At 35.7% G+C, this 15,836-nt stretch overlaps 1 pseudogene; it reads left to right on the plus strand.

The window, feature by feature from the left end:
* The window catches only part of LOC107751688 (uncharacterized), a 92,232-nt pseudogene extending 77,747 nt beyond the window's left edge, over positions 1 to 14,485 (plus strand).
* The last annotated feature ends 1,351 nt before the right edge of the window (positions 14,486 to 15,836 follow it).

Here is a 15,836-nt window from a genome sequence, read left to right on the forward strand (position 1 = left end):
GACGCGTTTCAGAAAGGCGGGGCATAGAGGAGAAACAATAATGTACAGTATGTGGAAAATAATGTGTTTTTTTAACTTTAAACCGCATAAACACATTTCATTACACCAAATACACAAAATAATGTTCTTTTTAGCAACATCATATGACCCCTTTAATTGCCATTATCACGTGACATGCCTTCGCAGAGACTGCAAATATAAAACTATAGTGTTTTTATTTTTTTTAAGAATATAACTTTTCTTAATGTTGCAGTTTGGTCACTTTTTTAACTCAAATTCTGTGCATCATGTTTTGGTTACAATATTTATTTATTTTATTTATTTTCCTTTGTACTGCAAGGTGTAGTTTTTAGCCTGTATTAAAACAGTGTAGGCTACTGTAATCTAACTGCAACAAAAATGTAACAACACTGAGCAGCTTGAGTGCCTATAAGTAAACAGAAAATTGCAGATTCATAAATTTATATCTTTTGTGTTTTGTATGTCATTTTGTCTCAATCAGTGTTCTTGACTCATCAAGCATACAGATGCAGCTCCATGAAGACTGACTAAATCATGGAGGACAAACAAACATTAAAACAAGATATTTCTCCAGAATGCAGGTACATTTAAGTCTTCATATGATCTTAATTTTACAGAAAATACATTGTATGCCCTGTTTACAGGTAGATAGATAGATAGATAGATAGACAGACAGACAGACAGACAGGTAGGTAGGCAGGTAGGTAGTTAGATAGATAGATGGATATATAGATAGTATCTCTGGACAACATCATCTCTCTTCAACATTTCCTAAGCTTCTTTTGAATAGACAAGATTTTTATATTAAAGATTTATTTCCATGAAAAATCAACTTCATGAATTCTTGTCTCTATTTTGTTATCTATATTCTGTTCTATTGTCTCTATTCTGTTGTCTATATTCTTTTAAAATCAATTCCTTAGGGAGCGATCAAACTCACCGGAGTCCAGCTGTGTGTCCATGAAGAGTGACCGGTCTATGGAGCAGCCAGTACAACTTGAGGGAGGACACACATCAACTTATCTGAGGTACAAGGCAGATCAATTATATATATTAAAGTAACTTTATGAATTATTGTCTCTATTATCTCTGCTCTTGTCTATTATATTACACTCAATTTCACAGTGACAGATCAAACTCACCGGAGCCCAGCTGTGTGTCCATAAAGAGTGACCGGTCTATGGAGCAGCCAGTACAACTTGAGGGAGGACACACACCAACTGATCTGAGGTACAGAGAGACAACCGACACACAACTAATAAAGCATGCAGGGCAGAATTTGGCAAATTATCAAACTTACAAAATCAAGAAATCAATCAAAATCTGGAAGCAATTAAAACTCAGTGACCTCCACTCATACTATTGTAAGGCTCTGCAGTAGAGTTGAATACAGGATCAGGTTCCTATCTGGTCCAGAGCTTCAGTCCTGATATTTCATTACTGACCCCCATCACTGATGTTCTTGACGTGGTGGTGGTGAGAAAGCAATCTGACCCAATGGACCAACAAACCAAGCTGTATCGTAATTCATAATTGCAAATGTGTTATGTAAAAAGCAGCAGTGTCTGATTCTTTGAGTCTTCATCTTAAAATGTTGTGTTATTGCTCTTCTCAGAAACGTACATTGCAAGAATGCTGTCCAGACAGAGATTTTCATCAGTCCAAATGAATCCAATGTGATTTCAGGCTTCTTAACACCGTAATTGGTCTAAAATTACTTTAAACAATGGATAATTGGGGCTTATTGCTTTATTAACTTGTCACAGTATTTTAAAAACGTGGCAGTCATATGCAAAATGCTGAAAAAGAAACGAGACTGAGTACCAAAACCCAAACACATCCGTCTAGCACATTTATATTAAAATATAATTTATGGAGTGTAGCGTTAGTTCTGGCAGGTCACGTTAGTCAAGCTCGCATCAGCTGACACTCGGCTGATCCACGTCTACCTATAGGAATACGACGCCAATCATAATTCACTTTATAAGGTCCTTTCAGTCATTATTCAGCAGCTATCGCTTTGCTCAGGAGCTAATCACCCACCTCCATCCCCAACTCCTCCTCTCGTCCAGTCAGGACTTGGCATTGGATATTTCTTCTTGAGTCAGACCACTGAATTATGTTGATATATAAAATAATCACTTAGAACATTGATGATATCTGCTACATTAATCATTAATGTTGGTTCTGTTCAGTTTACCCTAGGGGGGTTATTTATGCTCTCCCTGCTCCTATCCATGCTAGGCTGCATGGATGGGCAGGGAGTGTTGCCCAGAACAGAACCATACCCCCAACCTAAAATGTATGCTAATTGTAAGTTATCTTTGACCATAGTGGTCCTGACAGAACTAATACAAGCAGCACAGTGGAATGCAAAATTTACATTTATTTATTTAGCAGATGCTTCTATCCAAAGCGACATACAAATCACAAGCAATTTGTGTTGGAGCATCAATATTCATAACATGCAATGTCAGGTTTAGTAAAAAAAAAAAACACAACACTTGCAGAACCAAACTGTTGACAACAACATAATTTTTACCCATTACAGACAATGTAAGGGCAATACTGGCTGAAATAAATGCTGTTAATAACACTGGCTTACTGTAGGTGTCTGGTCCGTTCTTAACAGCGTTGAGAGTTATTGACCCTTCAGTCATAAGCTGTGGTGTGAAAGAACACACCTAAACTTACTAATCAAAAAGTTAAAAAAAATCGATATGGTGGCGTGCCTATACTGAACCTAGAAAATTAAATTGAAAAATCAACCCAATGACAGAGAGAAATTAAAAATAGATGCAAACTAGTGCTAAATTGACAAGTAACACAAGTGACATTTATCGATTTATTTGGTGATTTTATGATTTATTTCAAGTGTATTTAATTATTTGATTATCTTTTTAATGACAAATGAATAGTATAATGAATATTTCATTATTTAATTTTGGGTAATTCAGCCCTCCATACATATCCATATGCTAGGAGATTGTAGTGACAATGAATTGTGAAATCATTAGTTTCATTTTTTTAATTAAAATTATGCATTGCCACTAGTGAAAATGAAGTAATGAATAATTGAGACAAGCTGTTGAACTGTTAAAAAAGAATGCATTATTTTTAAATAATTTAATTTCATCATGGTAACCACACCTCATGGCATCGTTTAGTGTTTAGATTTTATTTCAAGACATTTGTCAGGTTTTTGTCCTTAAAACAGTCTTGTGCGCGGGACTATATTCCTACGCATCTTATCTCATGGCTCCGTTGCTAATTCCAAAAACCTGTTTTTAGAGCTAGTAACAAAGACTTGAGTCACTGATATGCAGTTACGAGAGAGAGAGAGAGACCGTATTGCTCTCTGTAGTGTTCAGTAGCAGCAACTGAGCAAGAGATGAAAACATACAGTACAAAGATGTATGTTTAACTGCTTCAAATCCAGCGGCATTACCACCTCACTTCTGAGAAATGTCATGTAGCTTTTCAATGGCGAAACTGTTTCATCCATAAAGCTGCTAGACAGCGCTGACAACAAGTTTCTGTGGCTACTTTCGTATATGTTTCCATGTGTGCGTCTTGTGTGTGTGTGTGTGTGTAAAGAGGTAGAACCAGAGAAAGACAACGTGCTATAATGAAGGTTAATTTAGTGTGAAAAACATGGAAATAGTTTGTAATATTTATCCTACTGTTTGTCATATTTGTTTTCTTGGTCAGTATCTTTGTGGGTTCTGGTTCTTTTGCTGTTGTAGGCTGTAAGGGCCTTTGAAGTAACTGACATCATTTGCCGGAGTGATAATGTAATGCGGTCAAGAGCTGCCTGGAACTACTTAAGCTGTGCGTTTCCTAAAAAAAACTGCATTCCCTAGAACGGGTCAGCAACCTTTTTTGATCAAAGTGTTTTTTTTTTTTTTGGTTAATGCATTTTTCCAAAAGAGCCAAAGCAGAAAATAATTTAAGATTATAAAATTCATGTTTTTTTTCCCAATAACATTTCAATAATAGTAACTTTATTACATCCATAGACAACTAAAAACAAATATGCAACAAACAATAATTAAGTTGCAATATGGAATTAATTGTGCAGGGCTTTCAATGTGAAGTTGAGTTAAAGCATAAAGTTGAGCATAAATTCTCTTTGGCCTGTGTTTGTGAGTGAGTGAGTGAGTGAGTGAGTGAAGAACAACGCACAGTGCTACACAGTTCTTACATTGACTGTTTACATGAATACACACCAAGACAGGCGTTTTGACTTATTTCTGTGTGTATTTGACAAAGGCTACTTAGACACACGTAGCCAGACCTTCAGACCCACGGCAGAAGATCTGGACTCACTATTTTTTTTGTCCAAGCACTGGCCAAGAGGCCATTTGACCACCATGTAAAGCAACCAATCAAAGTTCATTTTGTTTAGCGTTGTGTTTTGGGGCATGAAAAGTTAAAGTAAAGTTGATGTTCCTACAATAACAGACCGGTGAGCAACTAATAAATCATTCATTCAAGAATGTCGCGCAAGTTTACTACAACAATGGTGCAATGCCATGAACCTTGCAATTCTTGCATAAGATGGATTTGTTTCCAGGCGGACCGCTAAAGAATGCGATATGCACGTCTCCCAGAAATCTTGTAGAATTCAACCAATCAGATGATGACTTCAAAATTCCTTAAGTGTTTCCAGTTTTGTGTGCCATATGCATCAGATGTTCAGTTAGCGGTTCGTGGGTGGCCTGTCTGAGACTGAGAATAAAGGCTACTATGCTTGTCCGTGTTCTGCTCGGAGCGTGCACACAGAAAGCATCCTGTTAGCAGTGGATTCAGTTCTTTTTGTGCTTTTAATATTACTTTTTATTATCAAGCATATCCCGCTCTTTACTTTCTAATTCATCCATATTTCTTTACTAATAACCTCAAACAGTCCTTCTGAAAGCTGTGCAAATTATCATATATAAATATGCCACATTTGTAAGACATAAAAGGACTCTGCCACAAAAGGGAAAGTACCTAGTGAAATGTTTCAAACGCAGAGCACCAGTTTCAATAAAAGGATATGTTGCAGTCCAGTCACTTTTTTATATACTTTTATAAAACAGTTCGTTGCAGTCCTTGATTCTGATTGGTCAACAGCTGTGTTTTATTCACAATAAAGCACAGCTGACCGCTTCACCCAAACGTCCTGTGTCTCACTGTGCAGCATCTTTAGCAACATAAACAATCAAAATACAATCAATATTTGAATAGACAAGATTTTCATATTAAAGATTTATTTCCATGAAAAATCAACTTCATGAATTCTTGTCTCTATTTTGTTATCTATATTCTGTTCTATTGTCTCTATTCTGTTGTCTATATTCTTTTAAAATCAATTCCTTAGGGAGCGATCAAACTCACCGGAGTTTTTGATGGAGGACACACATCAACTGATCTGAGGTACAGAGAGACAACCGACACACAACTAATAAAGCATGCAGGGCAGAATTTGGCAAATTATCAAAATTATCGAAATCCAAAAATAAAACTAATGCAAACTAGTGCTAAAAATGACAAGTGATGACAAAAAAAAAAGACAAATTTATTGATTTATCTTAGTGATTTTTATGATTTATTTGAAGAACTTAGTGTATTTAATTATTTCATTATCTTTTTAATGATAAAAGAATAGTACAATGTATATTTCATTATTTAATTTTGAGTAATTCAGCCCTCCATACATATCCATATGCTAGGAGATTGTAGTGACAATGAAATGAATGATGTATTTCCACTGGGAAAATTAAAATGAAGTAAGGAATAATTGACAACAGGCCATTGAATTATTGAAAAATAATAAAAAATAATAAAAAATCATTTTAAGAGACCACGCTGACAACAAGTTTCTGTGGCTGTGCTCGTATATGTTTGTGTGTGCGTCCGTACCTGTATGTATGACAGCGTGCTATAATGAAGGTTAATTTATTGGGAAAAAAACATGGAAATAGTTTGTCATTTTTATACTATTGTTTGTCATATTTGTTTTCTTGATATGGAACTGTAATGCGGTCAAGGCCTACCTGGAACTAAATAATTGCACAGCTTAGAACATTCATCAACCAATCAGATTCAAGCATTCAACAGCCCTGTAATATAAAATACCATAAATTTATTTTGTTAATTTTGGCACATAGGCTTCTTTGTGGACACTTGAAAAATTGCATAGTTACTCAGGTTTTATTAATTTATTTAAAATACCTCCCATATCTTGTATTTATTCATTTAATGTCAACTCCATCCTATATGAATTCTTGCCTCTAGTCTATTATCTTTACTCTATTGTCTCTATTCTATTATAGTCATTTCCACAGTGAAAGATCAAACTCACCTCAATGGGGCATATATTCATGTCGGTAACTTGTCATGCTGTGCGGTGCAGCATCCAGCGTATACAGTATCACTAATAACGTTAATAAGTCATAAGTTAATATTACTATTAACTAAAAACATTCTTCATTAATAAAATTAAAACCATCAGTGTACAATTTTCCACACCACAATCTGTCAAGCACATCTTACCAGCAAACATACACTCGTTCACATCCTTCTCTTCACTCTCTTACTGCATTAAGCTAACTGAGACTTGTTATAGCACTTGCATATCATTGCTCTTTTGTTGATTTTGATTGCCTCCATTGTCCTCATTTGTAAGTCGCTTTGGATAAAAGTGTCTGCTAAATGTCTAAATGTAAATGTAATAATAATGAGTTCTATTTGCTTTTGCCATGTCTGGTGTAGACATGGTTTAGATGAATAGATGAATAGATTAACGCTTGTTTATTTGCTTTACTGTCACTTTTACTTCTTTATTGTTGTAATCTGTTATTTTATTTTCCATTTTTGACTATCAACTGGACCAAAGCACATTCAAATCAAATCTGCTGAAGAAGTTTCAGTGTCTGTATGAAGGAACAGCAATGCAGGGAAACCCAACACTCCTGAATGAGATCTACACAGAGCTCTACATCACAGAGAGTGAGAGTGGAGAGATCAGTAAATTCTTGAGAAGATGTTGAGTGAAGCAGAGACTGGAGAGATTCCCAAGACTCTCACTCAAATGTACACACACTTCCTAAGTCTTCAGCTTTGTTCATCTGACCATCCAGGAACATCTAGCAGCTCTATATGCGCACTTCTGCTTTACCAACAAGAACATACAAACAAAAGAAAGTTTATTGTCTAAGATTTTAAACCTGAGGGAATATGTTTTATTATCTGAGCTGCATCAGAGAGCTGTGGATGAAGCTTTACAGAGTAAGAATGGACATCTGGATCTTTTCCTGCGTTTTCTTCTGGGTCTCTCATTGGAGTCCAATCAGACTCTCTTACGAGAACTACTGACACAGACAGGACGCAGCTCCTACAACAAAGAGGAAACAATTCAGTACATCAAAGAGAAGATCAGGCAGAATCACTCTCCAGAGAGATCCATCAATCTGTTCCACTGTCTGAATGAACTGGGTGATCTTTCACTGATGCAGGAGATCCAAGATTATTTGACATCTAAAAAAATTAAAGAAATCAAACTCTCCTCTTCACAGTGGTCAGCTCTGGTTTATGTGTTGCTGACATCAGAGCAGGAGATGGATGTTTTTGTTCTAAAAAAGTTTACTGGATCCCAAAATACAGCAGATGAAGTTCTTCGGAAGCTGCTGCCTGTGGTTAAAGAATCCAGATCAGTTCTGTAAGTCACACTGACACACTGATAAACATGATCACATTCACGATTTTAGCAGGTGCTTTTTACCAAAAGATCAAAAGGAGAAACGTTCACAAAATCACTGTCAAGACCTGTGGCCTCATGTAATAATGCCGCGTATGCACAAAAATGTTACATGTTCATGATGGGATTTATAAGAAGCAAACTTGATGTGAAAATGTGTGCACTGTCACGCAAGCTGCCACATGCTCTTATACCTGTGTGATTGAAGTATTGAAGGAAACAGAATAATTTTAAACTCTGTTTTCCATTTGATATACACATTTAGATTTAATGTATGTTTCGCATGTATGGAGTTAAGCACACAAATTACATGACACCATCATCCAGAATTATATGAATTTAAGATATAAATAAAAATATTGGTAGAGGATGTGCTGCTGCATCCTATGTTTGAATGATTTAATGAAAGCGAGGATTGCTCTCTGTAATTGTGTTCTAAATTGAATATTGAACTATCAGTGATGCGCACTTGGACAAAGAGTCCATTGTTCGGTTTGAATAGGTCTGATGACACAGTAGCTACTGTAGGCCTTACATTTGCTGCCACACGCAGCAGTAGTGTTACTAGTGTAGTAGCCTACACTCTAAAAAATGCTGGGTTGTTTCAATCCAACTTTGGGTCAAATATGGACTAACCCAGCTGTTGGGTTACATTTATTAGCATGTGCTTTTTACCAAAAGATCAAAAGGAGAAACAAAATCACTGTCAAGACCTGTGGCCTCATGTAATAATGTTGCGTATGCACAAAAATGTTACATGTTCATGATGGGATTTATAAGAAGCAAACTTGATGATTTCGCATCCTGGCCTGATCACAATCATAACCCCCTTCTGTGGTCTTTCCAACATTATGAAAAATTACCTTTTTCCATTAAGGGCTAATATATGCCAGTAGTTGGCAGCACATCACTATCTTTATGAGTCATTTATTTTGGTGGCATTTTTGCCCTTGCTAATTTTCGAACCTGGTCTTTATTATAACTATTTTGAGTACCCCTGCTTGGGAATCACTGCTTTAGACTGTTATGACATAAACATGACATACAATTTAAAAATTACTCCATTCATTTTGATGGGAATAAATGTCTATTTCAAAAGATTAGTGCATTTTTGTGCCCTTAAAGTGTTGTCTGCTGAGTTCTGTGTGGACATGTCCTGTATTAACAAGCTTGTGTAAGTCTATCATTCACAGCCCATAATGACAATATACACCAATATATTTGTCTATATTTTTTGCTTGCTTCCACACCAATTCCGCAGACATTTATTTAATCATGAAAGGCAGAAATGTGTTAATATACAATGAAATATGCAGCACTGGTCACTTCACTAGTCCGCTTGTCCATTCTGTAACACAGACAACAATTTAAATCAGCAGAAAAGGAGCAAAACATTATCAATAAAACAAACAAATAAAAAGCCCTGTAGAGGAGTTTCTGCAGATTCACCATAATTAATAATAAATAATTCACCATAGACTGGAATCTAAAATGAAAGTTGCCACAGTGGTGAGAAGAGAGCATGGCAAAGGTGCGAACAAGAAATGGAAACCTCGGACTGGATCTGAAGCAGCAGAGACATTACAGATTGCTTTTAGTGCGAATTAAAACTCTGGCACGTCCCTGTTGCCAATGGTGTGGTGAGAATAATGCTTATAGGTAATACTGAAAACAGATCTTTGTCAGTTTTGCTTTTTGTGAAAAAGCAAAATCTATCTTTTGCACACTTTAAGGATGAAATCTACGCAAAGTTTTATACATGAGGCCCCAGGAGAGGTGTGTGACTGTGTGAAACTGCACACTTACTAAAGCAGCTGATGCGGACTTTTGTGTGTCTATGTGAGAGCTGATGATTGCAGAAGTCAGTCTGTGAGACGTGATGAAGGATTGGATGAGACAGGGATCAAAACTGACAGCAAACAGCAACTTTAACAGTGTGTTTGTCCTCTAATGATGTTTACATGTATGTTTTACTGTCTGTACTGTCACATTTTTTTCTTTAATTGCATCTGGTGTCAGTTCATCATTCATGTTCTTTAATCTCTACAGGTTGTATGATTGTGGTGTCACAGATGAAGGTTGTGCAGCTCTGGCTTCAGCTCTAAGATCAAACCCCTCACACCTGAGAAAACTGGATCTGTCATTGAATGAACTAGGAGACTCAGGAGTGAAGCTGCTCTCTGATGGACTGAAGGATCCCCACTGTAAACTGGAGACACTGATGTAAGATTGTATAAATGAGTCAAAATTGTTATTCTCCTACTACTAGGATGAATGATACTACTACTACTACTACTAATGAATGATTTTCTAAATTAAAACAAAAACAAAAAAAGTCTTAAAAGTGTCCTCAGATGACTGAAGATGATGTTTTTTAATCTTCATTAGGTTCTTTACAAGGTGTCTTGAGTCTGACATAATTTTACTTAATTTATAATAGTATACATGTGATTGGATGATAAAAAGATTTTAAGATTATGATATTTTATATGGTAAAATTGAATTTAACTCCAATACCCATGTAGAAGCAAGTCTGAACCTAAGACTGGACCTGTTAATCGTGTTGTGGATTAAAGGAATAATTCACCCAAAACTGAACATTTTGTCATCATTTACTCATCCTCATGTCATTCCGAACCTGTATAAGTTTCTTTCTTATGTTGAACACAAAAAAAGATTGAAGAATTTTGAAGAACCAAACAGTTGTTTGTCCCCATTGACTTCCATGGTAGGGAAAGAAATACTATGGAAGTCAATGGGGACCATCAACTGTTTGATTACCAGCATTCTTCAAAATATCTTCTTTTATGTTCAACATAAGAAAGAAACTCATACGGGTTTGGAACGACATAAGAGTGAGTAAATTATTTTTGGCTGAACTATTCCTTTAAGTCTCTCTTTCTGATTGTGAAGTTCCTGCTGATCTGAGCTGTAGATCCTGAACTGAGAGACTGAAGAGTGTCATTGTTCTCTACAGGTTGAGTTATTGTGGAGTCACAGATGAAGGTTGTGCAGCTCTGGCTTCAGCTCTGAGATCAAACCCCTCACACCTGAGATATCTGGTTCTTGCAAGAAATAACCTACAAGACACAGGAGTGAAGCTGCTCTCTGATGGACTGAAGGATCCTCACTGTAAACTGGAGAAACTAAGGTAAGATTGTATTAAAGTCTCAAAATCTTTATTCCCCTACTACTAGGATTAAAGTGCCCCTATTATGGGTAATGAAAGGTTCATATTTTGGATTAGTTTCAATGATTCAGAGTCGACTCTTTCTTTTGAGAGACAATTGCTGCGTCTCAATGTGCCTACTTATACTATGCCCTTAAATTATGTACTCTTTTGGTGAAGAAAAAGTACACACTTTTGAGTGTGTAGTAGAAGATTAGGCAAGCTTTGGGACATACTATCACGTCACACAACTGTGTCTTTAACGGACGCTCTGCCGCATAGATATACGCACCCTGTCACTCGGAAAATTCCTGTTTATTTTTACATATCTGTCGATCTGAGGCATTGCTATGAGTTGCTTGTGTTTTGCTTGACTGACTGATATTCCACAGTCTGTTCGGTAACCTAGACTCTCAAGCCATATATATGGTTCTTTCAGTGAGTGGGTCGACAGAAGGAAAAAAATAAACCAAACAATATTTTAAACTTTTTTTCATCAATAATCAAAGCTAGTGTGTCGGTTTAATTAAAAATCCATATAGCCTATTATATATTTGAGAATATTACATAATTCATCAATGCCCGTTTGTCATGTATAATACACCAGCCAATTATGATCTGGCACAAGTTCAAATTTCAAATAATGTGAAGTAGAGTGGTAATTTTCCGTTCTTATTCATAAATCGGTTGAAAATGACATGGGACAGACGAGCTTATTTGTGGTGTGATCTGGATCTGCAGTTTGTCTCGTTTTATATATCAAATTACATCGCTGAGAAAATGGATGCTAAATGACTACAAAAGGACTGCACAAAACTGTGCAGTGCCAAAAGTTGCAATAATGGTAATCAGTATTCAATTCACTCTTTACATGTGTCAGCATCTCGTTCCTGTATTGGATTACCTCTGTCTTTTGATGATTAAAAGACTGTTGATTGTACTCCACGTTTCTCTCGTCCCTCCGACAATGTAAGTGTGACAGAAGACCCGACCTACACAGTTACCTCCGTGTTTTCCCTCCATTTGTTTTCTCGTTTTTCTCTGTCTTTTTTTTTCGTTGTGTGCCCTTATGGATCCCCTCGTCCGAGCGATCGCTCGAGGACCATACTAGACTGTTCCAGCTGCTAGCTAACACCATCAGCTACCCGGATGACTCGCTCTGTGCGTTATATGACACAAGTTTAAACACCGCGTGCAGAGCGCCGTCGTCCGAAGATGGTCCTCGAGTGGATTTCACCGCGTTTGTGGAGTGGATTCTGCTCCGGACCCATATCCACTCCGGACCCAGAGCCCAGCCCACCATCTCCCCGCTGTGCGTAGCTAAAGCCCGAGCCCACCGAATGTGATCCACCTGTGTTTCTCTAATTATCCCTAGCATTTAAGCTCCTGTCTTTGCGTTTCTCCCGTCTGGTCTACTTCGTCTTTACACGTGTCAGCATCTCGTTCCTGTATTGGATTACCCCTGTGTTTCGATGATTAAAAGACTGTTGATTGTACTCCACGTTTCTCTCGTCCTTCCGACAGTGTAAGTGTGACAGAAATATTGTGAAATATTATTATAATTTAAAATATTTTTTTTAAATATACTTTAAAATATAATTTATTTCTGATGCAAAGCTGAATTTTCAGCATCATTAGCCTACTCCAGTCTTCAGTGCATGATCCTTCAGAACTCATTCTAATATGCTGATTTATTATCAATGTTTGAAACAGTTGTGGTCCTAAATTTATTTATTTATTTGTAACCTGTGATACTTTTATTTTCGTTGATGAATAAAAAGTTAAAAAGAACAGCATTTGTTCAAAATAGAAATGTTTTCTAACAATATAAATCTTTACTATCATTGTTTCTATTAATTTAACAAATCCTTGCTGAATAAAAACGAATTTCTTTCAAAAAAAAAAATACTGATTCAAGCTTTTGAACGGTAGTGTGTATTGTTACAAAAGTTATATTTTAAATAAATGCTGTTCTTTTTTTTTTTTTACTTTTTATTCAAAGAATCCTGAAAAAAAGTATCACATGTTTCCAACATTGCATAAAATTTATTTTAAAGTATATTACAATTTTGATCAAATAAATGCAGGCTTAATGACCATAAGTGACTTGTAAAAATATAAAATAGTAATGTATCCAAACTTTTGACCTATAATTGTTTTTTTTTATTGCCCCTATTTTACACGAGCCCCTGCCCCGAGGAACTCTCTGCACGTCCCTGAATCGTATACACGTGATTGGATGATACATGAAAAGATTTATAGATTATGATGTGGTAAAACTGAAATTAACTCTCAAATACCCATGTAGAAGCGGGTCTCAACCTTAGACTGGATCTGCTAATCATTCTGTGGATTAAGTCTCTCTTTTCTGATTGTGAAGTTTCTGCTGATCTGAGCTGTGGATCCTGAACTGAGAGACTGAAGAGTGTCATTGTTCTCTACAGGTTGAATAATTGTGGCATCACAGGTGAAGGTTGTGCTGCTCTGGCTTCAGCTCTGAGATCAAACCCCTCACACCTGAGAGAACTTAATCTGAATGGAAATAACCTAAGAGATTCAGATGTGAAGCTGCTCTCTGATAAGAAACATGATTATGGACTGCAGAAGCTTCTGTGAGTAGTGATGACTAAAAATGTTCATATATTGTAATTGAAATGTATTTTTTCTTTTACAGTTGAATGGTTCCTCGTACTATAAACAATAGTTTTATTCTGTTTATAGCAATTTGATTCATGTTTGAGTATATTAATGATATTTTGAATATTGTGATATTTTAAATTGATATTTTGAATAATATTTTCTGCTCTTCCAGTGTATCAGTGTTTGTGTTAAATATAGAGCCTCTGCGACATGAATAGTTAAATTCACAAAGAAATACCATCTTAATGTTTTTTTGTTTGTTTTTAAATTTTAAAGCAAGAGAACAATCATTTTTTCCCCACATCTGTCCATTACAACAGAGAATAATGGTTAATATATTACACATTTTTTCAAGGTTAAAGGTCATCATCCATGGTGTTTTGGATTTGACATCATAACCTGGATGGTTAAATATGTTTTTTTTGACACTATCACAGGATTATATTATTATCTTAATAGAGCAAAGTTTGTTTAAGTTCTTCTAAAGTGGATAATGCAGTAATGTCACACACATTTGACGGTCTGTGTTTTACTTACAGGTTTTAGATGTTAGTCTGATCTTCTCTGGATCAGCTGATGGTGAATAAAGAGCCACTACAGACAGACATCACATTCAGCAGAATCAACAGACACAAACCCATAGTGATCATCACACACACATCCAGTCCTTGATTTGAAGTCAAACAAGAAAACCTTCTGTTTGTTCTTCAGAAATGACATTTGTACTGGTACCACATTTTACATAATAATTTTATAAGCTGTTTGTGACAATCAGTGTGTCTTCTGTTCAGTTCTTACTACAATAGATTTCAACCCAACATGTGCCTAGCATTGGGTTAAAGTCCGGGTCTTTATTAATCATTAACTGACTTGATAAGCTTTAAAAAAAAAATAAAAAAAAATAGGATTATTATTTTATATAGCATTTCCTGCAGGTAATTTCTGGATGTCTGTAATCTGATCTAATATGGAAGTGCCGTTGTAGTTGTTTGTCTCCAGTGCCACAAGCTTCTGTATGTAGTTTTGAGGCAAGCCGTTCTGTTGAGCCCCTAAACACACAATGGACAGGGTCTGTAATTGTTCATCTTGTATGTCCGGCAGAGAAGCACCTCCTCCTTTATTTCTACTTTGATCTCTATTGGGCTGTACACACCTTCATGAACCTGTTCCTGTCTGAAACACATGCAAGATCTGTAATACATGCCCAAATGCAGATTTTTACATAATATAATATACTGTCTACAACCAGTAACTGCCAATATATATATATATATATATGTGTTTTTTTTTTTTTTCTCCAGAAGTTAGCTACATTATAATATAATAATATAATTTATATTTTTTTTTTATAAACATGTTTTTATTGGTATGTTTGAAGTTAATTAATAGTATATGTTATGTATAATATTAGAAAAAATATTAGAAATTATAATATTTATAAATAGCCTATTATCAGAACATTTCCTGTTGTTGAGATCTGTGCCCTTGTGTACTTGTGAGTACTAATCTGACTAAGCTGATGATGAAAGCCTATGTCATAGCTTTAGCATAGTACTAGTCATTTTTAAAGTTAAGTTATTTTTTCTACTACAGGTATGTGCATGTAACCGGATAATATGCAGGAAACAAGTATACTACAAAGCTACTTTATACAAATAAATAAATGGACATGAAATACTGATTTGAGATGTTTGTTTTACAGTGGGAAAATAAAGAGTGCAATATCCCATACAATACTGTGGCTGCATTCACAAAACATCTTGAGGCTAAAAGTAGCTCCTAACTTGCCGATTTAGGAGAAACTCTTAAAAATATTGGCAGTGTCAGTCTTAATTTTAGGACTCCTAAATTTTTGCTATTTCACAAGAGTATTTCACAAAGCGTTTTAGTGCTAAAATCAGCTAAATCTGTGAAAAGTTAGGGGTAGTCAAGAGGACTCCTAAGACCAAATCACAAACCATCCAAAAATGGCTGTTGTCTGCAATCCGGCTTTGGAATGTAAACATTTTAGAAACATTTCACGATAATTTCCCTTTAATAGAGTTATGACCTTCTTTTCATGTTTAAATTGGGCAAGATGCAAAATATAATGAACCTTTATAGCCTATTCCACACTCAAGTGCATGCATTAAGCTTGCCGTAAAAAGGAGATATTTTAATTATTTATGAATAAACTAGTGTTTTCTGAGTCAGATAACACTAGCGATGTGCCATCGCTGCAATAAAGGCGACGCGCCTTCAGAGAGAAATGCACCTTTTATA

Source organism: Sinocyclocheilus rhinocerous, unplaced genomic scaffold, assembly GCF_001515625.1.
Source record: "Sinocyclocheilus rhinocerous isolate Xijiao unplaced genomic scaffold, SAMN03320098_v1.1 scaffold422, whole genome shotgun sequence".
Taxonomy (NCBI): domain Eukaryota; kingdom Metazoa; phylum Chordata; class Actinopteri; order Cypriniformes; family Cyprinidae; genus Sinocyclocheilus; species Sinocyclocheilus rhinocerous.